The 20763-nt window shown below is 44.5% G+C and overlaps 12 non-coding genes across 12 annotated transcripts; all 12 read right to left on the bottom strand.

Annotated features, from left to right (window-relative positions):
* Positions 1 to 893: 893 nt before the first annotated feature.
* Positions 894 to 1084, bottom strand: LOC141222424 (U2 spliceosomal RNA). Its single transcript, XR_012290195.1, has one exon. It is a non-coding gene; the product is annotated as a U2 spliceosomal RNA (small nuclear RNA).
* A 1115-nt stretch (positions 1085 to 2199) lies between these two features.
* LOC141222426 (U2 spliceosomal RNA) lies at positions 2200 to 2390 on the bottom strand. The gene has a single exon (XR_012290197.1). It is a non-coding gene; the product is annotated as a U2 spliceosomal RNA (small nuclear RNA).
* A 1112-nt stretch (positions 2391 to 3502) lies between these two features.
* Positions 3503 to 3693, bottom strand: LOC141222427 (U2 spliceosomal RNA). The gene has a single exon (XR_012290198.1). It is a non-coding gene; the product is annotated as a U2 spliceosomal RNA (small nuclear RNA).
* Positions 3694 to 4808: 1115 nt separating this feature from the next.
* LOC141222428 (U2 spliceosomal RNA) lies at positions 4809 to 4999 on the bottom strand. The gene has a single exon (XR_012290199.1). It is a non-coding gene; the product is annotated as a U2 spliceosomal RNA (small nuclear RNA).
* A 1115-nt stretch (positions 5000 to 6114) lies between these two features.
* Positions 6115 to 6305, bottom strand: LOC141222804 (U2 spliceosomal RNA). Its single transcript, XR_012290556.1, has one exon. It is a non-coding gene; the product is annotated as a U2 spliceosomal RNA (small nuclear RNA).
* Positions 6306 to 7420: 1115 nt separating this feature from the next.
* On the bottom strand, positions 7421 to 7611 carry LOC141222429 (U2 spliceosomal RNA). The gene has a single exon (XR_012290200.1). It is a non-coding gene; the product is annotated as a U2 spliceosomal RNA (small nuclear RNA).
* A 1115-nt stretch (positions 7612 to 8726) lies between these two features.
* LOC141222430 (U2 spliceosomal RNA) lies at positions 8727 to 8917 on the bottom strand. The gene has a single exon (XR_012290201.1). It is a non-coding gene; the product is annotated as a U2 spliceosomal RNA (small nuclear RNA).
* Positions 8918 to 10032: 1115 nt separating this feature from the next.
* LOC141222431 (U2 spliceosomal RNA) lies at positions 10033 to 10223 on the bottom strand. The gene has a single exon (XR_012290202.1). It is a non-coding gene; the product is annotated as a U2 spliceosomal RNA (small nuclear RNA).
* Positions 10224 to 11338: 1115 nt separating this feature from the next.
* LOC141222432 (U2 spliceosomal RNA) lies at positions 11339 to 11529 on the bottom strand. Its single transcript, XR_012290203.1, has one exon. It is a non-coding gene; the product is annotated as a U2 spliceosomal RNA (small nuclear RNA).
* Positions 11530 to 12643: 1114 nt separating this feature from the next.
* LOC141222844 (U2 spliceosomal RNA) lies at positions 12644 to 12826 on the bottom strand. The gene has a single exon (XR_012290590.1). It is a non-coding gene; the product is annotated as a U2 spliceosomal RNA (small nuclear RNA).
* Positions 12827 to 19029: 6203 nt separating this feature from the next.
* LOC141222433 (U2 spliceosomal RNA) lies at positions 19030 to 19220 on the bottom strand. The gene has a single exon (XR_012290204.1). It is a non-coding gene; the product is annotated as a U2 spliceosomal RNA (small nuclear RNA).
* Positions 19221 to 20335: 1115 nt separating this feature from the next.
* Positions 20336 to 20526, bottom strand: LOC141222434 (U2 spliceosomal RNA). The gene has a single exon (XR_012290205.1). It is a non-coding gene; the product is annotated as a U2 spliceosomal RNA (small nuclear RNA).
* Between the last annotated feature and the right edge of the window lie 237 nt (positions 20527 to 20763).

Below are 20763 nucleotides of genomic sequence, written 5' to 3' on the forward strand. Positions count from 1 at the left end.
CTCAACACCGTTGGAAGGGAGGAGAACCAATTAAGGCGGGGGGTGGGGTGGAACGAGCAGCTGTCTACCCTTAGCAGGAGGGCTGCTGATTACATACCTCTCCTGCTGCTGCTGCTGCTGGCTGTCCAGCAGCAGACTGAAGGTGGCTGCTGCTGTGCACAGGTATATAAAGGCTCAGAGCCTATTATGACACGCGCAGCCAGCGTTCCATTGCCACATTCCATCTACTGCAGGCAGGATACCTGGCTGGCTGAATGTCGCTGAGAAGCTCACAGAGACCGCCAAAAGCAACAGTTTAACAGAATGCCACAGACTAATCAACCAAACTTTTTGGGTTGGGTTCTCTTTTATAGTCTGCAGGCATTAAATGAAAGAAGTCAGTGTTCCAGCAGAGGGAGACAACGTTTCAGAAAAGGCATTGTAGCAAACCAAAAAAGAAATTTTAAGCGCAGCAGAGTAACCAGCGCACATACCTGTTAGCTCAGGTGAGTTTAAAAGGCTGCTGTTGATAACAAGGGCATTTGCTAAATAGATGGTGTGTGTGCAACAATATACTGAAAGGTCAATTATATTGTGCAGCTTATCTCACCACCTGTAGTTATTTAGGTGAAAGCTCCAAAATGCTTGCCTAATATGTCTGTTTATCCAAAAGGAAGTAAAAAGGGAGAGCTAGAAAGATAGCATTGCATTACATTACATGGCAATGCAATGCACAGTTGCTGAAGTTGAACCAAAATGAGCTTGTAATCTGGCTTCTGCAACTTTGAACATGAAAAATCCAATGAGGAGAAGAAAAGCAAAGCCAAAGAGTCCATCCCAAAATCCGACAAACAAGCAAAATGAACAAAAAACATTGAATTCAATTCTTTCTGATTTTAGAAACTGCATTAAAGAAGGGGTGCACCGGTCCTGGAGATACTGCAATACCAGGTCAATGCGTGGAGTGGACAGAGCAAGCTCTTTTTCCATCTCCCTGTTCTAAAAATCCATTTAATATATGGTCCCCAGATAGGGGACGTATCAGATATTAAACTGATAAGAACAGATACTACACTTGATCTTAGCCAAAAGGCCGAGAAGCGATAACCAGAATTGGTTTCAAACTACGGAGCCACCCAAGGATCCTGAAAAGTCCATTTGTGGAGATGAGCTCCTGGACTCCCGTTAAGAAGACATGTTGTCAACCTCTAGATCCCTTACATGCCTGCACTTTTCGGCTTGCTGCTGCTGCAATCCACGCGTTTTAGATCTGCATAACTCCACCTCTTTAAACACAGCACCTTCACCCCCTGCTGTTCCCACCCGCCTCAACACCGTTGGAAGGGAGGAGAACCAATTAAGGCGGGGGGTGGGGTGGAACGAGCAGCTGTCTACCCTTAGCAGGAGGGCTGCTGATTACATACCTCTCCTGCTGCTGCTGCTGCTGGCTGTCCAGCAGCAGACTGAAGGTGGCTGCTGCTGTGCACAGGTATATAAAGGCTCAGAGCCTATTATGACACGCGCAGCCAGCGTTCCATTGCCACATTCCATCTACTGCAGGCAGGATACCTGGCTGGCTGAATGTCGCTGAGAAGCTCACAGAGACCGCCATAAGCAACAGTTTAACAGAATGCCACAGACTAATCAACCAAACTTTTTGGGTTGGGTTCTCTTTTATAGTCTGCAGGCATTAAATGAAAGAAGTCAGTGTTCCAGCAGAGGGAGACAACGTTTCAGAAAAGGCATTGTAGCAAACCAAAAAAGAAATTTTAAGCGCAGCAGAGTAACCAGCGCACATACCTGTTAGCTCAGGTGAGTTTAAAAGGCTGCTGTTGATAACAAGGGCATTTGCTAAATAGATGGTGTGTGTGCAACAATATACTGAAAGGTCAATTATATTGTGCAGCTTATCTCACCACCTGTAGTTATTTAGGTGAAAGCTCCAAAATGCTTGCCTAATATGTCTGTTTATCCAAAAGGAAGTAAAAAGGGAGAGCTAGAAAGATAGCATTGCATTACATTACATGGCAATGCAATGCACAGTTGCTGAAGTTGAACCAAAATGAGCTTGTAATCTGGCTTCTGCAACTTTGAACATGAAAAATCCAATGAGGAGAAGAAAAGCAAAGCCAAAGAGTCCATCCCAAAATCCGACAAACAAGCAAAATGAACAAAAAACATTGAATTCAATTCTTTCTGATTTTAGAAACTGCATTAAAGAAGGGGTGCACCGGTCCTGGAGATACTGCAATACCAGGTCAATGCGTGGAGTGGACAGAGCAAGCTCTTTTTCCATCTCCCTGTTCTAAAAATCCATTTAATATATGGTCCCCAGATAGGGGACGTATCAGATATTAAACTGATAAGAACAGATACTACACTTGATCTTAGCCAAAAGGCCGAGAAGCGATAACCAGAATTGGTTTCAAACTACGGAGCCACCCAAGGATCCTGAAAAGTCCATTTGTGGAGATGAGCTCCTGGACTCCCGTTAAGAAGACATGTTGTCAACCTCTAGATCCCTTACATGCCTGCACTTTTCGGCTTGCTGCTGCTGCAATCCACGCGTTTTAGATCTGCATAACTCCACCTCTTTAAACACAGCACCTTCACCCCCTGCTGTTCCCACCCGCCTCAACACCGTTGGAAGGGAGGAGAACCAATTAAGGCGGGGGGTGGGGTGGAACGAGCAGCTGTCTACCCTTAGCAGGAGGGCTGCTGATTACATACCTCTCCTGCTGCTGCTGCTGGCTGTCCAGCAGCAGACTGAAGGTGGCTGCTGCTGTGCACAGGTATATAAAGGCTCAGAGCCTATTATGACACGCGCAGCCAGCGTTCCATTGCCACATTCCATCTACTGCAGGCAGGATACCTGGCTGGCTGAATGTCGCTGAGAAGCTCACAGAGACCGCCATAAGCAACAGTTTAACAGAATGCCACAGACTAATCAACCAAACTTTTTGGGTTGGGTTCTCTTTTATAGTCTGCAGGCATTAAATGAAAGAAGTCAGTGTTCCAGCAGAGGGAGACAACGTTTCAGAAAAGGCATTGTAGCAAACCAAAAAAGAAATTTTAAGCGCAGCAGAGTAACCAGCGCACATACCTGTTAGCTCAGGTGAGTTTAAAAGGCTGCTGTTGATAACAAGGGCATTTGCTAAATAGATGGTGTGTGTGCAACAATATACTGAAAGGTCAATTATATTGTGCAGCTTATCTCACCACCTGTAGTTGTTTAGGTGAAAGCTCCAAAATGCTTGCCTAATATGTCTGTTTATCCAAAAGGAAGTAAAAAGGGAGAGCTAGAAAGATAGCATTGCATTACATTACATGGCAATGCAATGCACAGTTGCTGAAGTTGAACCAAAATGAGCTTGTAATCTGGCTTCTGCAACTTTGAACATGAAAAATCCAATGAGGAGAAGAAAAGCAAAGCCAAAGAGTCCATCCCAAAATCCGACAAACAAGCAAAATGAACAAAAAACATTGAATTCAATTCTTTCTGATTTTAGAAACTGCATTAAAGAAGGGGTGCACCGGTCCTGGAGATACTGCAATACCAGGTCAATGCGTGGAGTGGACAGAGCAAGCTCTTTTTCCATCTCCCTGTTCTAAAAATCCATTTAATATATGGTCCCCAGATAGGGGACGTATCAGATATTAAACTGATAAGAACAGATACTACACTTGATCTTAGCCAAAAGGCCGAGAAGCGATAACCAGAATTGGTTTCAAACTACGGAGCCACCCAAGGATCCTGAAAAGTCCATTTGTGGAGATGAGCTCCTGGACTCCCGTTAAGAAGACATGTTGTCAACCTCTAGATCCCTTACATGCCTGCACTTTTCGGCTTGCTGCTGCTGCAATCCATGCGTTTTAGATCTGCATAACTCCACCTCTTTAAACACAGCACCTTCACCCCCTGCTGTTCCCACCCGCCTCAACACCGTTGGAAGGGAGGAGAACCAATTAAGGCGGGGGGTGGGGTGGAACGAGCAGCTGTCTACCCTTAGCAGGAGGGCTGCTGATTACATACCTCTCCTGCTGCTGCTGCTGCTGGCTGCCCAGCAGCAGACTGAAGGTGGCTGCTGCTGTGCACAGGTATATAAAGGCTCAGAGCCTATTATGACACGCGCAGCCAGCGTTCCATTGCCACATTCCATCTACTGCAGGCAGGATACCTGGCTGGCTGAATGTCGCTGAGAAGCTCACAGAGACCGCCATAAGCAAAAGTTTAACAGAACGCCACAGACTAATCAACCAAACTTTTTGGGTTGGGTTCTCTTTTATAGTCTGCAGGCATTAAATGAAAGAAGTCAGTGTTCCAGCAGAGGGAGACAACGTTTCAGAAAAGGCATTGTAGCAAACCAAAAAAGAAATTTTAAGCGCAGCAGAGTAACCAGCGCACATACCTGTTAGCTCAGGTGAGTTTAAAAGGCTGCTGTTGATAACAAGGGCATTTGCTAAATAGATGGTGTGTGTGCAACAATATACTGAAAGGTCAATTATATTGTGCAGCTTATCTCACCACCTGTAGTTATTTAGGTGAAAGCTCCAAAATGCTTGCCTAATATGTCTGTTTATCCAAAAGGAAGTAAAAAGGGAGAGCTAGAAAGATAGCATTGCATTACATTACATGGCAATGCAATGCACAGTTGCTGAAGTTGAACCAAAATGAGCTTGTAATCTGGCTTCTGCAACTTTGAACATGAAAAATCCAATGAGGAGAAGAAAAGCAAAGCCAAAGAGTCCATCCCAAAATCCGACAAACAGGCAAAATGAACAAAAAACATTGAATTCAATTCTTTCTGATTTTAGAAACTGCATTAAAGAAGGGGTGCACCGGTCCTGGAGATACTGCAATACCAGGTCAATGCGTGGAGTGGACAGAGCAAGCTCTTTTTCCATCTCCCTGTTCTAAAAATCCATTTAATATATGGTCCCCAGATAGGGGACGTATCAGATATTAAACTGATAAGAACAGATACTACACTTGATCTTAGCCAAAAGGCCGAGAAGCGATAACCAGAATTGGTTTCAAACTACGGAGCCACCCAAGGATCCTGAAAAGTCCATTTGTGGAGATGAGCTCCTGGACTCCCGTTAAGAAGACATGTTGTCAACCTCTAGATCCCTTACATGCCTGCACTTTTCGGCTTGCTGCTGCTGCAATCCACGCGTTTTAGATCTGCATAACTCCACCTCTTTAAACACAGCACCTTCACCCCCTGCTGTTCCCACCCGCCTCAACACCGTTGGAAGGGAGGAGAACCAATTAAGGCGGGGGGTGGGGTGGAACGAGCAGCTGTCTACCCTTAGCAGGAGGGCTGCTGATTACATACCTCTCCTGCTGCTGCTGCTGCTGGCTGTCCAGCAGCAGACTGAAGGTGGCTGCTGCTGTGCACAGGTATATAAAGGCTCAGAGCCTATTATGACACGCGCAGCCAGCGTTCCATTGCCACATTCCATCTACTGCAGGCAGGATACCTGGCTGGCTGAATGTCGCTGAGAAGCTCACAGAGACCGCCATAAGCAACAGTTTAACAGAATGCCACAGACTAATCAACCAAACTTTTTGGGTTGGGTTCTCTTTTATAGTCTGCAGGCATTAAATGAAAGAAGTCAGTGTTCCAGCAGAGGGAGACAACGTTTCAGAAAAGGCATTGTAGCAAACCAAAAAAGATATTTTAAGCGCAGCAGAGTAACCAGCGCACATACCTGTTAGCTCAGGTGAGTTTAAAAGGCTGCTGTTGATAACAAGGGCATTTGCTAAATAGATGGTGTGTGTGCAACAATATACTGAAAGGTCAATTATATTGTGCAGCTTATCTCACCACCTGTAGTTATTTAGGTGAAAGCTCCAAAATGCTTGCCTAATATGTCTGTTTATCCAAAAGGAAGTAAAAAGGGAGAGCTAGAAAGATAGCATTGCATTACATTACATGGCAATGCAATGCACAGTTGCTGAAGTTGAACCAAAATGAGCTTGTAATCTGGCTTCTGCAACTTTGAACATGAAAAATCCAATGAGGAGAAGAAAAGCAAAGCCAAAGAGTCCATCCCAAAATCCGACAAACAAGCAAAATGAACAAAAAACATTGAATTCAATTCTTTCTGATTTTAGAAACTGCATTAAAGAAGGGGTGCACCGGTCCTGGAGATACTGCAATACCAGGTCAATGCGTGGAGTGGACAGAGAAAGCTCTTTTTCCATCTCCCTGTTCTAAAAATCCATTTAATATATGGTCCCCAGATAGGGGACGTATCAGATATTAAACTGATAAGAACAGATACTACACTTGATCTTAGCCAAAAGGCCGAGAAGCGATAACCAGAATTGGTTTCAAACTACGGAGCCACCCAAGGATCCTGAAAAGTCCATTTGTGGAGATGAGCTCCTGGACTCCCGTTAAGAAGACATGTTGTCAACCTCTAGATCCCTTACATGCCTGCACTTTTCGGCTTGCTGCTGCTGCAATCCACGCGTTTTAGATCTGCATAACTCCACCTCTTTAAACACAGCACCTTCACCCCCTGCTGTTCCCACCCGCCTCAACACCGTTGGAAGGGAGGAGAACCAATTAAGGTGGGGGGTGGGGTGGAACGAGCAGCTGTCTACCCTTAGCAGGAGGGCTGCTGATTACATACCTCTCCTGCTGCTGCTGCTGCTGGCTGTCCAGCAGCAGACTGAAGGTGGCTGCTGCTGTGCACAGGTATATAAAGGCTCAGAGCCTATTATGACATGCGCAGCCAGCGTTCCATTGCCACATTCCATCTACTGCAGGCAGGATACCTGGCTGGCTGAATGTCGCTGAGAAGCTCACAGAGACCGCCATAAGCAACAGTTTAACAGAATGCCACAGACTAATCAACCAAACTTTTTGGGTTGGGTTCTCTTTTATAGTCTGCAGGCATTAAATGAAAGAAGTCAGTGTTCCAGCAGAGGGAGACAACGTTTCAGAAAAGGCATTGTAGCAAACCAAAAAAGAAATTTTAAGCGCAGCAGAGTAACCAGCGCACATACCTGTTAGCTCAGGTGAGTTTAAAAGGCTGCTGTTGATAACAAGGGCATTTGCTAAATAGATGGTGTGTGTGCAACAATATACTGAAAGGTCAATTATATTGTGCAGCTTATCTCACCACCTGTAGTTATTTAGGTGAAAGCTCCAAAATGCTTGCCTAATATGTCTGTTTATCCAAAAGGAAGTAAAAAGGGAGAGCTAGAAAGATAGCATTGCATTACATTACATGGCAATGCAATGCACAGTTGCTGAAGTTGAACCAAAATGAGCTTGTAATCTGGCTTCTGCAACTTTGAACATGAAAAATCCAATGAGGAGAAGAAAAGCAAAGCCAAAGAGTCCATCCCAAAATCCGACAAACAAGCAAAATGAACAAAAAACATTGAATTCAATTCTTTCTGATTTTAGAAACTGCATTAAAGAAGGGGTGCACCGGTCCTGGAGATACTGCAATACCAGGTCAATGCGTGGAGTGGACAGAGCAAGCTCTTTTTCCATCTCCCTGTTCTAAAAATCCATTTAATATATGGTCCCCAGATAGGGGACGTATCAGATATTAAACTGATAAGAACAGATACTACACTTGATCTTAGCCAAAAGGCCGAGAAGCGATAACCAGAATTGGTTTCAAACTACGGAGCCACCCAAGGATCCTGAAAAGTCCATTTGTGGAGATGAGCTCCTGGACTCCCGTTAAGAAGACATGTTGTCAACCTCTAGATCCCTTACATGCCTGCACTTTTCGGCTTGCTGCTGCTGCAATCCACGCGTTTTAGATCTGCATAACTCCACCTCTTTAAACACAGCACCTTCACCCCCTGCTGTTCCCACCCGCCTCAACACCGTTGGAAGGGAGGAGAACCAATTAAGGCGGGGGGTGGGGTGGAACGAGCAGCTGTCTACCCTTAGCAGGAGGGCTGCTGATTACATACCTCTCCTGCTGCTGCTGCTGCTGGCTGTCCAGCAGCAGACTGAAGGTGGCTGCTGCTGTGCACAGGTATATAAAGGCTCAGAGCCTATTATGACACGCGCAGCCAGCGTTCCATTGCCACATTCCATCTACTGCAGGCAGGATACCTGGCTGGCTGAATGTCGCTGAGAAGCTCACAGAGACCGCCATAAGCAACAGTTTAACAGAATGCCACAGACTAATCAACCAAACTTTTTGGGTTGGGTTCTCTTTTATAGTCTGCAGGCATTAAATGAAAGAAGTCAGTGTTCCAGCAGAGGGAAACAACGTTTCAGAAAAGGCATTGTAGCAAACCAAAAAAGAAATTTTAAGCGCAGCAGAGTAACCAGCGCACATACCTGTTAGCTCAGGTGAGTTTAAAAGGCTGCTGTTGATAACAAGGGCATTTGCTAAATAGATGGTGTGTGTGCAACAATATACTGAAAGGTCAATTATATTGTGCAGCTTATCTCACCACCTGTAGTTATTTAGGTGAAAGCTCCAAAATGCTTGCCTAATATGTCTGTTTATCCAAAAGGAAGTAAAAAGGGAGAGCTAGAAAGATAGCATTGCATTACATTACATGGCAATGCAATGCACAGTTGCTGAAGTTGAACCAAAATGAGCTTGTAATCTGGCTTCTGCAACTTTGAACATGAAAAATCCAATGAGGAGAAGAAAAGCAAAGCCAAAGAGTCCATCCCAAAATCCGACAAACAAGCAAAATGAACAAAAAACATTGAATTCAATTCTTTCTGATTTTAGAAACTGCATTAAAGAAGGGGTGCACCGGTCCTGGAGATACTGCAATACCAGGTCAATGCGTGGAGTGGACAGAGCAAGCTCTTTTTCCATCTCCCTGTTCTAAAAATCCATTTAATATATGGTCCCCAGATAGGGGACGTATCAGATATTAAACTGATAAGAACAGATACTACACTTGATCTTAGCCAAAAGGCCGAGAAGCGATAACCAGAATTGGTTTCAAACTACGGAGCCACCCAAGGATCCTGAAAAGTCCATTTGTGGAGATGAGCTCCTGGACTCCCGTTAAGAAGACATGTTGTCAACCTCTAGATCCCTTACATGCCTGCACTTTTCGGCTTGCTGCTGCTACAATCCACGCGTTTTAGATCTGCATAACTCCACCTCTTTAAACACAGCACCTTCACCCCCTGCTGTTCCCACCCGCCTCAACACCGTTGGAAGGGAGGAGAACCAATTAAGGCGGGGGGTGGGGTGGAACGAGCAGCTGTCTACCCTTAGCAGGAGGGCTGCTGATTACATACCTCTCCTGCTGCTGCTGCTGCTGGCTGTCCAGCAGCAGACTGAAGGTGGCTGCTGCTGTGCACAGGTATATAAAGGCTCAGAGCCTATTATGACACACGCAGCCAGCGTTCCATTGCCACATTCCATCTACTGCAGGCAGGATACCTGGCTGGCTGAATGTCGCTGAGAAGCTCACAGAGACCGCCATAAGCAACAGTTTAACAGAATGCCACAGACTAATCAACCAAACTTTTTGGGTTGGGTTCTCTTTTATAGTCTGCAGGCATTAAATGAAAGAAGTCAGTGTTCCAGCAGAGGGAGACAACGTTTCAGAAAAGGCATTGTAGCAAACCAAAAAAGAAATTTTAAGCGCAGCAGAGTAACCAGCGCACATACCTGTTAGCTCAGGTGAGTTTAAAAGGCTGCTGTTGATAACAAGGGCATTTGCTAAATAGATGGTGTGTGTGCAACAATATACTGAAAGGTCAATTATATTGTGCAGCTTATCTCACCACCTGTAGTTATTTAGGTGAAAGCTCCAAAATGCTTGCCTAATATGTCTGTTTATCCAAAAGGAAGTAAAAAGGGAGAGCTAGAAAGATAGCATTGCATTACATTACATGGCAATGCAATGCACAGTTGCTGAAGTTGAACCAAAATGAGCTTGTAATCTGGCTTCTGCAACTTTGAACATGAAAAATCCAATGAGGAGAAGAAAAGCAAAGCCAAAGAGTCCATCCCAAAATCCGACAAACAAGCAAAATGAACAAAAAACATTGAATTCAATTCTTTCTGATTTAAGAAACTGCATTAAAGAAGGGGTGCACCGGTCCTGGAGATACTGCAATACCAGGTCAATGCGTGGAGTGGACAGAGCAAGCTCTTTTTCCATCTCCCTGTTCTAAAAATCCATTTAATATATGGTCCCCAGATAGGGGACGTATCAGATATTAAACTGATAAGAACAGATACTACACTTGATCTTAGCCAAAAGGCCGAGAAGCGATAACCAGAATTGGTTTCAAACTACGGAGCCACCCAAGGATCCTGAAAAGTCCATTTGTGGAGATGAGCTCCTGGACTCCCGTTAAGAAGACATGTTGTCAACCTCTAGATCCCTTACATGCCTGCACTTTTCGGCTTGCTGCTGCTGCAATCCACGCGTTTTAGATCTGCATAACTCCACCTCTTTAAACACAGCACCTTCACCCCCTGCTGTTCCCACCCGCCTCAACACCGTTGGAAGGGAGGAGAACCAATTAAGGCGGGGGGTGGGGTGGAACGAGCAGCTGTCTACCCTTAGCAGGAGGGCTGCTGATTACATACCTCTCCTGCTGCTGCTGCTGCTGGCTGTCCAGCAGCAGACTGAAGGTGGCTGCTGCTGTGCACAGGTATATAAAGGCTCAGAGCCTATTATGACACGCGCAGCCTGCGTTCCATTGCCACATTCCATCTACTGCAGGCAGGATACCTGGCTGGCTGAATGTCGCTGAGAAGCTCACAGAGACCGCCATAAGCAACAGTTTAACAGAATGCCACAGACTAATCAACCAAACTTTTTGGGTTGGGTTCTCTTTTATAGTCTGCAGGCATTAAATGAAAGAAGTCAGTGTTCCAGCAGAGGGAGACAACGTTTCAGAAAAGGCATTGTAGCAAACCAAAAAAGAAATTTTAAGCGCAGCAGAGTAACCAGCGCACATACCTGTTAGCTCAGGTGAGTTTAAAAGGCTGCTGTTGATAACAAGGGCATTTGCTAAATAGATGGTGTGTGTGCAACAATATACTGAAAGGTCAATTATATTGTGCAGCTTATCTCACCACCTGTAGTTATTTAGGTGAAAGCTCCAAAATGCTTGCCTAATATGTCTGTTTATCCAAAAGGAAGTAAAAAGGGAGAGCTAGAAAGATAGCATTGCATTACATTACATGGCAATGCAATGCACAGTTGCTGAAGTTGAACCAAAATGAGCTTGTAATCTGGCTTCTGCAACTTTGAACATGAAAAATCCAATGAGGAGAAGAAAAGCAAAGCCAAAGAGTCCATCCCAAAATCCGACAAACAAGCAAAATGAACAAAAAACATTGAATTCAATTCTTTCTGATTTTAGAAACTGCATTAAAGAAGGGGTGCACCGGTCCTGGAGATACTGCAATACCAGGTCAATGCGTGGAGTGGACAGAGCAAGCTCTTTTTCCATCTCCCTGTTCTAAAAATCCATTTAATATATGGTCCCCAGATAGGGGACGTATCAGATATTAAACTGATAAGAACAGATACTACACTTGATCTTAGCCAAAAGGCCGAGAAGCGATAACCAGAATTGGTTTCAAACTACGGAGCCACCCAAGGATCCTGAAAAGTCCATTTGTGGAGATGAGCTCCTGGACTCCCGTTAAGAAGACATGTTGTCAACCTCTAGATCCCTTACATGCCTGCACTTTTCGGCTTGCTGCTGCTGCAATCCACGCGTTTTAGATCTGCATAACTCCACCTCTTTAAACACAGCACCTTCACCCCCTGCTGTTCCCACCCGCCTCAACACCGTTGGAAGGGAGGAGAACCAATTAAGGCGGGGGGTGGGGTGGAACGAGCAGCTGTTTACCCTTAGCAGGAGGGCTGCTGATTACATACCTCTCCTGCTGCTGCTGCTGCTGGCTGTCCAGCAGCAGACTGAAGGTGGCTGCTGCTGTGCACAGGTATATAAAGGCTCAGAGCCTATTATGACACGCGCAGCCAGCGTTCCATTGCCACATTCCATCTACTGCAGGCAGGATACCTGGCTGGCTGAATGTCGCTGAGAAGCTCACAGAGACCGCCATAAGCAACAGTTTACCAGAATGCCACAGACTAATCAACCAAACTTTTTGGGTTGGGTTCTCTTTTATAGTCTGCAGGCATTAAATGAAAGAAGTCAGTGTTCCAGCAGAGGGAGACAACGTTTCAGAAAAGGCATTGTAGCAAACCAAAAAAGAAATTTTAAGCGCAGCAGAGTAACCAGCGCACATACCTGTTAGCTCAGGTGAGTTTAAAAGGCTGCTGTTGATAACAAGGGCATTTGCTAAATAGATGGTGTGTGTGCAACAATATACTGAAAGGTCAATTATATTGTGCAGCTTATCTCACCACCTGTAGTTATTTAGGTGAAAGCTCCAAAATGCTTGCCTAATATGTCTGTTTATCCAAAAGGAAGTAAAAAGGGAGAGCTAGAAAGATAGCATTGCATTACATTACATGGCAATGCAATGCACAGTTGCTGAAGTTGAACCAAAATGAGCTTGTAATCTGGCTTCTGCAACTTTGAACATGAAAAATCCAATGAGGAGAAGAAAAGCAAAGCCAAAGAGTCCATCCCAAAATCCGACAAACAAGCAAAATGAACAAAAACATTGAATTCAATTCTTTCTGATTTTAGAAACTGCATTAAAGAAGGGGTGCACCGGTCCTGGAGATACTGCAATACCAGGTCAATGCGTGGAGTGGACAGAGCAAGCTCTTTTTCCATCTCCCTGTTCTAAAAATCCATTTAATATATGGTCCCCAGATAGGGGACGTATCAGATATTAAACTGATAAGAACAGATAAGGTTTCAACATAAATTTATTCAGATATAAAAAAGTACAAAAACACATTATTCTTATTTACAGCGTTAATAGAGCTCTTTCCACAGACATTATTAGTACAAAATAGTATTCCACATGTAAAAGCACCATCTTCTATTCGCTTCGTGTTTACCCACATCTTTGACATCTTTCAAATAATAAATATACATTTCGCTAAAAACCACTCTAATACAATCATTAATGGAAATACAGTCACGTTTGAACAACAAAATATTCCTCACTTTCCACATAGCACTTTTTGCACAATTTATTATACACCAGCATATTTTGGTTTGATGTAAAGTTGGGCAATTAAAAAGTCCGTATAAAACATATTCGTGACAAAAGTCTTTCAGACCACAAACCCATTTCAAAAGCACCCCCAGTCTCCGCCAAAGTTCTTGCGCATAAAAACAGTTCCAAAACAGATGTAAAACCATCTCATCACTTCCACACGAGTCTCTAGGACATTTTGCCCGCGCCGCCAGGCCTCTCCTGTGATGAAAGTCTCTAGTTGGGAGGCACTGGTGGACGGACATCCAGGCAAGGTCTTTATGAATATTTGCGAGAAACTTTCCAAACACATTCCTCCAGACTCGCTTGGATCTGCTCCAGGAAAAGTTGATTACTTCAGATACTCTTTCTTCCCTTCTCAGATGAGTTATCAATTTCCTTCGGTCTTGAAGAATATCAGTATCCAAGTCTCTTAATTTATAATTTCTACATACTTTCTCTAAGATGATAAGATGCTTTGGGGGACATAATAAAACAGGCGAAGATAAGGATGGCCGTAGCCATCTCTTAAAAACATAACCACAAGTATATTTTAAAAACAGACTAAAAACACTGTTAGAATTAAGAAGCTTAAAACAGAAACAGAAGAAATTTATATACAAAAACATGCTCAAATCCGGGACATCCTTTCCACCATTTTGATGCCTTTTATACATTTCTGTGCGTTTTACTTTTTCCATCTTCGAGCCCCAAATAAATATAAACATGCAGCGAGTCAGCTTTTTGAGCATTAAGTCGGAGGGAGGGTACACAATTGCAACATATAACATCATTGGCAATAATACAGACTTAATAATTAGAACTTTCCCTTCGATTGACAAACTACGCAAATTCCAAAAGGATAGTTTCTTCACCATTTTCTCCTGGACCCCCCCCCCAACTCACAACCCCGTCATTTTCTTTATTAAAAGTAATGCCCAAAATTTTAACTTTATCACACTTCATTTTGACTGCTGGTAGGTCCACTGTATCCCAGGAACCAATTGTCAAACACTCAGTTTTATTAAAATTCAACTTAAAACCTGAAGCCTGACTAAAAAAACTGGTACACCTCACCACCCTCCGGAGGGAAGCAGGACCGTGCAGATGGCAGTAACATCGTCCATATACCCGAAGACTTTAATTTGGGCCCCCCCTCCACCCGGAACAGGGACCCCACGGATCACTTTATCTTTCCTAATTTGGCATAATAAAGGCTCCATAGCACAAATAAACAGGATCGGGGACAAAGGGCAGCCCTGCTTCACTCCGGATTCCAGCGGTATTTCACCTGTTAAGAAGCCATTAACAGAGATTTGACAATATGAATCTTTATACAAAATCTTAATTAGAGACATGATAAAATCCGGGATCGCCATCTTCTTTAAAACACTAAAAAGATACTTGTGCGATACCCTGTCGAACGCCTTCTCAAAGTCCAGCGCCAACAGGGCTAAATTCTGACCACGATCCCTAGTATACCATATTGCATCTCTTATGACATTTAACACCTCCGCAATACTCCTTCCCGGTACACCACAAACTTGTTCTGGTTGTATCAACTTATCAATTATCATTTTAAGCCGGCATGCAATAAATTTGGCTAATACTTTATAATCCATGTTGAGGAGGGTGATAGGCCTCCAATTTGCAAGGTCCTCACGAGCCCCTTTCTTTTTAAAGATCAAGGACACTATTCCCCTCCTCCATCCCTTGGGCAACCGTTTACACTTAAAAACCTCCTTAAAAAGTGCTAAAAGATCATCCTTTAAAATATCCCAGAAAGTCAGATAAAATTCGACGGGGAGACCGTCTGCTCCCGGAGCTTTGCCCTTTGAAAAACTTTTAAAAATGTTAAAAAGTTCCTCTAAGCTAAAATCCCGTATTAAAAACTCCTGATCTGACTGATTCAACTTAAAATCTAGGACATTAAGAGCATCTTGTAAAAAGGAATCATCCACACTTTTCTCACTAAAAAGGAGTCGGTAAAAATCAAAAGCCACGTTCTTAATGCCCTGTATAGTGGATTCTTCACCTAAACAAGTAATCGCATCTTTCCTCTCCATTGCTTTTTTAAAAAAGAAGCGTGTACATTTTTCATCTTCTTCTAACTGCTTTACCTTTGAATTAAAAATAACCTCTCTCCCCTTCTGCTCCAAAAGTGTATGTATTTCTGTTTTTAGGCTGACAATGTCTTCCTCCACCTCCAACCCAATCTCTTTAAATTTATAAAGTGTCTGCAGCCTAGTATTTAGATTTGAGAAAAATTGTTTTTTCTGTCTTGATTTCTTCCTCCCTGCCGTGATAAAAAAAAGCCTAATTTTATTTTTAATCTTTTCCCACCAAGACAACATTTTTATATAAGGAGGCCTATGTTGTCTCCATTCCTGGTAGGCTGTACAAAAATCCGACCTTATCTGAGGATCCTCCAGCAGATGTGTCCCCAAACGCCACAGTCCTTTGTTTATTCTCTGCTCTCCTTGGTATTCTAACTGTAATTTTAACATTTTGTGATCGGAAAATAAATTAGACATTAGATCAAACATCACCGGCTTAAAATCCACAGATAAAAACATAAAATCGATCCTAGAGGCCACTCCCCGACCGGACCATGTAAATCCTGGGCCCGTCGGTGAAAGAGACCTCCAGGCATTGCATAGCTTAAAATCAGTTTGAAAATTTTTTAGCAGAAAACATGACTTATCCAACTTACGGAGAGGGTCCCCTCCTACTCGTTGTTCGCCGACACTAAGGCAGTTGAAATCCCCACCTATCAGGAGGGGAGAAGACCCAACACAAAATACAGGCAAAATTTCAAACAATTGGATGCGCTCTTGCTTGTCGGGAGGAGCAGACACATTAATTATGCGAAAACTAAAATTATTAATATGCAAATGTACTAACATTGCCCTGCCTGGTGTAATCTCTGTAACAGAGGAAAACACGATGTTATTACCACGACAGAGCAAACCCACTCCAGCAGACCTATTCACATTTGAGCCGGACCACACTGACGGTCCCGACTTCCAATCCTTTTTAAGCTCGTCATAATTAATTGAGTGTTGTAGTCCACATTCCTGCAATAAACACACATCAAAGTCTAAAGTCTCTAAATATTGAAAAAGAGCAGCCCTGCGTACAGGGCTCTTTAAAGATCTCACATTCAGTGAGAGGCATTTTATGGACGGCATTAAAGTCAAGGTGGGAGGGAGTCATCCAGAATCATCTTGACCTGTTCAGGACTATGATCCAACAGTGCCTCCAAGATCCCTGACTCCGGGGAAAAGGAAATGTTCATTGGATCCGAGGCAGTGACCGGGTATCCAGCTCCTGCTCCCTGCAGCCACAAATCACCGACACCCAAGGAAACATCCGGTGAATCCGGACAGACATCCGCACGCATCTTTTTCCCGCTGGGTTCAGGTAGGTCACTAGTGCAATCTTCTCCCACTACTGCCTCATGGTCTCTCTTCTCGAGGTCGTCACCTAGGGAAAAACACACTGCGTCCTGCTGGCTCAACACTTGAATAGCATCTGGGGCCTTCGCAGCAGGGCCCACCAGTGCCAACATACTGGGGGCACCCTGCTCCAGCACACCAGAAACACACACATCTTCAGGGGCCATCGACACAGAGACACCCTCCCGAACAGAAGAGCATCCCTGCTCCGGTCCCTGGACGGACCGCCCATAGTCCCCTTTTTGCGGGGGCTTCTTCTTTGCCACCTCCACTACAGAGGGGCCAGTAGAGCTTAGCTCAGTCCTGTCAAGGGGATCCTCCCCGACGGACACTGAGGGGCGAGCTAGAGATTGGCTTCGCCAGGGACCCCCAGTTGCCTCTGCATATGTCCGTACCTTGGTTCTCTGGGGGCAACTCCGGAATACATGTCCATCCTCCCCGCACAGATTACACTGTTTCTTGTGAGGACAGTCTTTCGTCAAGTGTCCATACTGGCTGCAATTATTACAACGGGCAGCCCTCCTCTCCTGGCAAGCGTCTTGGGTATGCCCCATTGTGCCACAATTCCTACAATACAAGGGCATACCTTGATAGAAGAGGTATCCTCGGCTCTTCCCGATTGTGAAGGTGGAGGGAGGGTGCTGTGTTCCTCCGACTCCCGTTGGATCCTTCTTTAATCGTGCCAGGAACCTCCGCTTCCCACACCAAAAATTAACTGCATTTTTAATTTTTCCTAAAAAGGACACGTCATCGCAATAGCGACGCAAGAAAGTCAAAATATCCAGCACTTCCACAAAAGGGTTAGGGAAGTGAACCACAATCTGGACTTCTTCATAAACAAATAATAAGGAAAAAATCAAACCTTCCATTTCGTCCATGTGGCTATTTTCGTTCACTTTCTGGACCAGTTGTTGGCAGCACCCTTGACTCCTAAAAGTGATGGTGTAGGTACCTTTCGATTTGTTGTCCTGGAAGCAGAAGATGTCCTCTCTACTAAATCCCAGAAGTCCAAGAAGGATGATGTTGCAAACATACTGGATGTTTTTCTCACAGCGAAACTTCTCCAAAACGTCAATTCGCACTGTATTTCTCATCCGGGGTTCACCCGATGCATATGACAGCACAGCCGGCATCTCTTGAAAAAAAAGGACGCCAACTACGGAAAGAAAAAAAGGCATATGCCTTTTTAGGGGATCACTTCCCGTTGCTCCCGGACTAAGCCTCTCTCCCTATAGCAGCAGGGGGGTGAAGTCCCTCCGAAGAGGAACGATCCCCCCAGGCCGAGAGAGAGGGTACCGGAAGCACCCAGATAGACAACAACCAAACAGACAAGCTGTAAGATCGAAGCCAAAAGGCCGAGAAGCGATAACCAGAATTGGTTTCAAACTACGGAGCCACCCAAGGATCCTGAAAAGTCCATTTGTGGAGATGAGCTCCTGGACTCCCGTTAAGAAGACATGTTGTCAACCTCTAGATCCCTTACATGCCTGCACTTTTCGGCTTGCTGCTGCTGCAATCCACGCGTTTTAGATCTGCATAACTCCACCTCTTTAAACACAGCACCTTCACCCCCTGCTGTTCCCACCCGCCTCAACACCGTTGGAAGGGAGGAGAACCAATTAAGGCGGGGGGTGGGGTGGAACGAGCAGCTGTCTACCCTTAGCAGGAGGGCTGCTGATTACATACCTCTCCTGCTGCTGCTGCTGCTGGCTGTCCAGCAGCAGACTGAAGGTGGCTGCTGCTGTGCACAGGTATATAAAGGCTCAGAGCCTATTATGACACGCGCAGCCAGCGTTCCATTACCACATTCCATCTACTGCAGGCAGGATACCTGGCAGGCTGAATGTCGCTGAGAAGCTCACAGAGACCGCCATAAGCAACAGTTTAACAGAATGCCACAGACTAATCAACCAAACTTTTTGGGTTGGGTTCTCTTTTATAGTCTGCAGGCATTAAATGAAAGAAGTCAGTGTTCCAGCAGAGGGAGACAACGTTTCAGAAAAGGCATTGTAGCAAACCAAAAAAGAAATTTTAAGCGCAGCAGAGTAACCAGCGCACATACCTGTTAGCTCAGGTGAGTTTAAAAGGCTGCTGTTGATAACAAGGGCATTTGCTAAATAGATGGTGTGTGTGCAACAATATACTGAAAGGTCAATTATATTGTGCAGCTTATCTCACCACCTGTAGTTATTTAGGTGAAAGCTCCAAAATGCTTGCCTAATATGTCTGTTTATCCAAAAGGAAGTAAAAAGGGAGAGCTAGAAAGATAGCATTGCATTACATTACATGGCAATGCAATGCACAGTTGCTGAAGTTGAACCAAAATGAGCTTGTAATCTGGCTTCTGCAACTTTGAACATGAAAAATCCAATGAGGAGAAGAAAAGCAAAACCAAAGAGTCCATCCCAAAATCCGACAAACAAGCAAAATGAACAAAAAACATTGAATTCAATTCTTTCTGATTTTAGAAACTGCATTAAAGAAGGGGTGCACCGGTCCTGGAGATACTGCAATACCAGGTCAATGCGTGGAGTGGACAGAGCAAGCTCTTTTTCCATCTCCCTGTTCTAAAAATCCATTTAATATATGGTCCCCAGATAGGGGACGTATCAGATATTAAACTGATAAGAACAGATACTACACTTGATCTTAGCCAAAAGGCCGAGAAGCGATAACCAGAATTGGTTTCAAACTACGGAGCCACCCAAGGATCCTGAAAAGTCCATTTGTGGAGATGAGCTCCTGGACTCCCGTTAAGAAGACATGTTGTCAACCTCTAGATCCCTTACATGCCTGCACTTTTCGGCTTGCTGCTGCTGCAATCCACGCGTTTTAGATCTGCATAACTCCACCTCTTTAAACACAGCACCTTCACCCCCTGCTGTTCCCACCCGCCTCAACACCGTTGGAAGGGAGGAGAACCAATTAAGGCGGGGGGTGGGGTGGAACGAGCAGCTGTCTACCCTTAGCAGGAGGGCTGCTGATTACATACCTCTCCTGCTGCTGCTGCTGCTGGCTGTCCAGCAGCAGACTGAAGGTGGCTGCTGCTGTGCACAGGTATATAAAGGCTCAGAGCCTATTATGACACGCGCAGCCAGCGTTCCATTGCCACATTCCATCTACTGCAGGCAGGATACCTGGCTGGCTGAATGTCGCTGAGAAGCTCACAGAGACCGCCATAAGCAACAGTTTAACAGAATGCCACAGACTAATCAACCAAACTTTTTGGGTTGGGTTCTCTTTTGTAGTCTGCAGGCATTAAATGAAAGAAGTCAGTGTTCCAGCAGAGGGAGACAACGTTTCAGAAAAGGCATTGTAGCAAACCAAAAAAGAAATTTTAAGCGCAGCAGAGTAACCAGCGCACATACCTGTTAGCTCAGGTGAGTTTAAAAGGCTGCTGTTTATAACAAGGGCATTTGCTAAATAGATGGTGTGTGTGCAACAATATACTGAAAGGTCAATTATATTGTGCAGCTTATCTCACCACCTGTAGTTATTTAGGTGAAAGCTCCAAAATGCTTGCCTAATATGTCTGTTTATCCAAAAGGAAGTAAAAAGGGAGAGCTAGAAAGATAGCATTGCATTACATTACATGGCAATGCAATGCACAGTTGCTGAAGTTGAACCAAAATGAGCTTGTAATCTGGCTTCTGCAACTTTGAACATGAAAAATCCAATGAGGAGAAGAAAAGCAAAGCCAAAGAGTCCATCCCAAAATCCGACAAACAAGCAAAATGAACAAAAAACATTGAATTCAATTCTTTCTGATTTTAGAAACTGCATTAAAGAAGGGGTGCACCGGTCCTGGAGATACTGCAATACCAGGTCAATGCGTGGAGTGGACAGAGCAAGCTCTTTTTCCATCTCCCTGTTCTAAAAATCCATTTAATATATGGTCCCCAGATAGGGGACGTATCAGATATTAAACTGATAAGAACAGATACTACACTTGATCTTAGCCAAAAGGCCGAGAAGCGATAACCAGAATTGGTTTCAAACTACGGAGCCACCCAAGGATCCTGAAAAGTCCATTTGTGGAGATGAGCTCCTGGACTCCCGTTAAGAAGACATGTTGTCAACCTCTAGATCCCTTACATGCCTGCACTTTTCGGCTTGCTGCTGCTGCAATCCACGCGTTTTAGATCTGCATAACTCCACCTCTTTAAACACAGCACCTTCACCCCCTGCTGTTCCCACCCGCCTCAACACCGTTGGA

This window comes from Phyllobates terribilis, unplaced genomic scaffold, assembly GCF_046119375.1.
Source record: "Phyllobates terribilis strain yellow unplaced genomic scaffold, ASM4611937v1 Scaffold_361__1_contigs__length_1927384, whole genome shotgun sequence".
NCBI lineage: Eukaryota > Metazoa > Chordata > Amphibia > Anura > Dendrobatidae > Phyllobates > Phyllobates terribilis.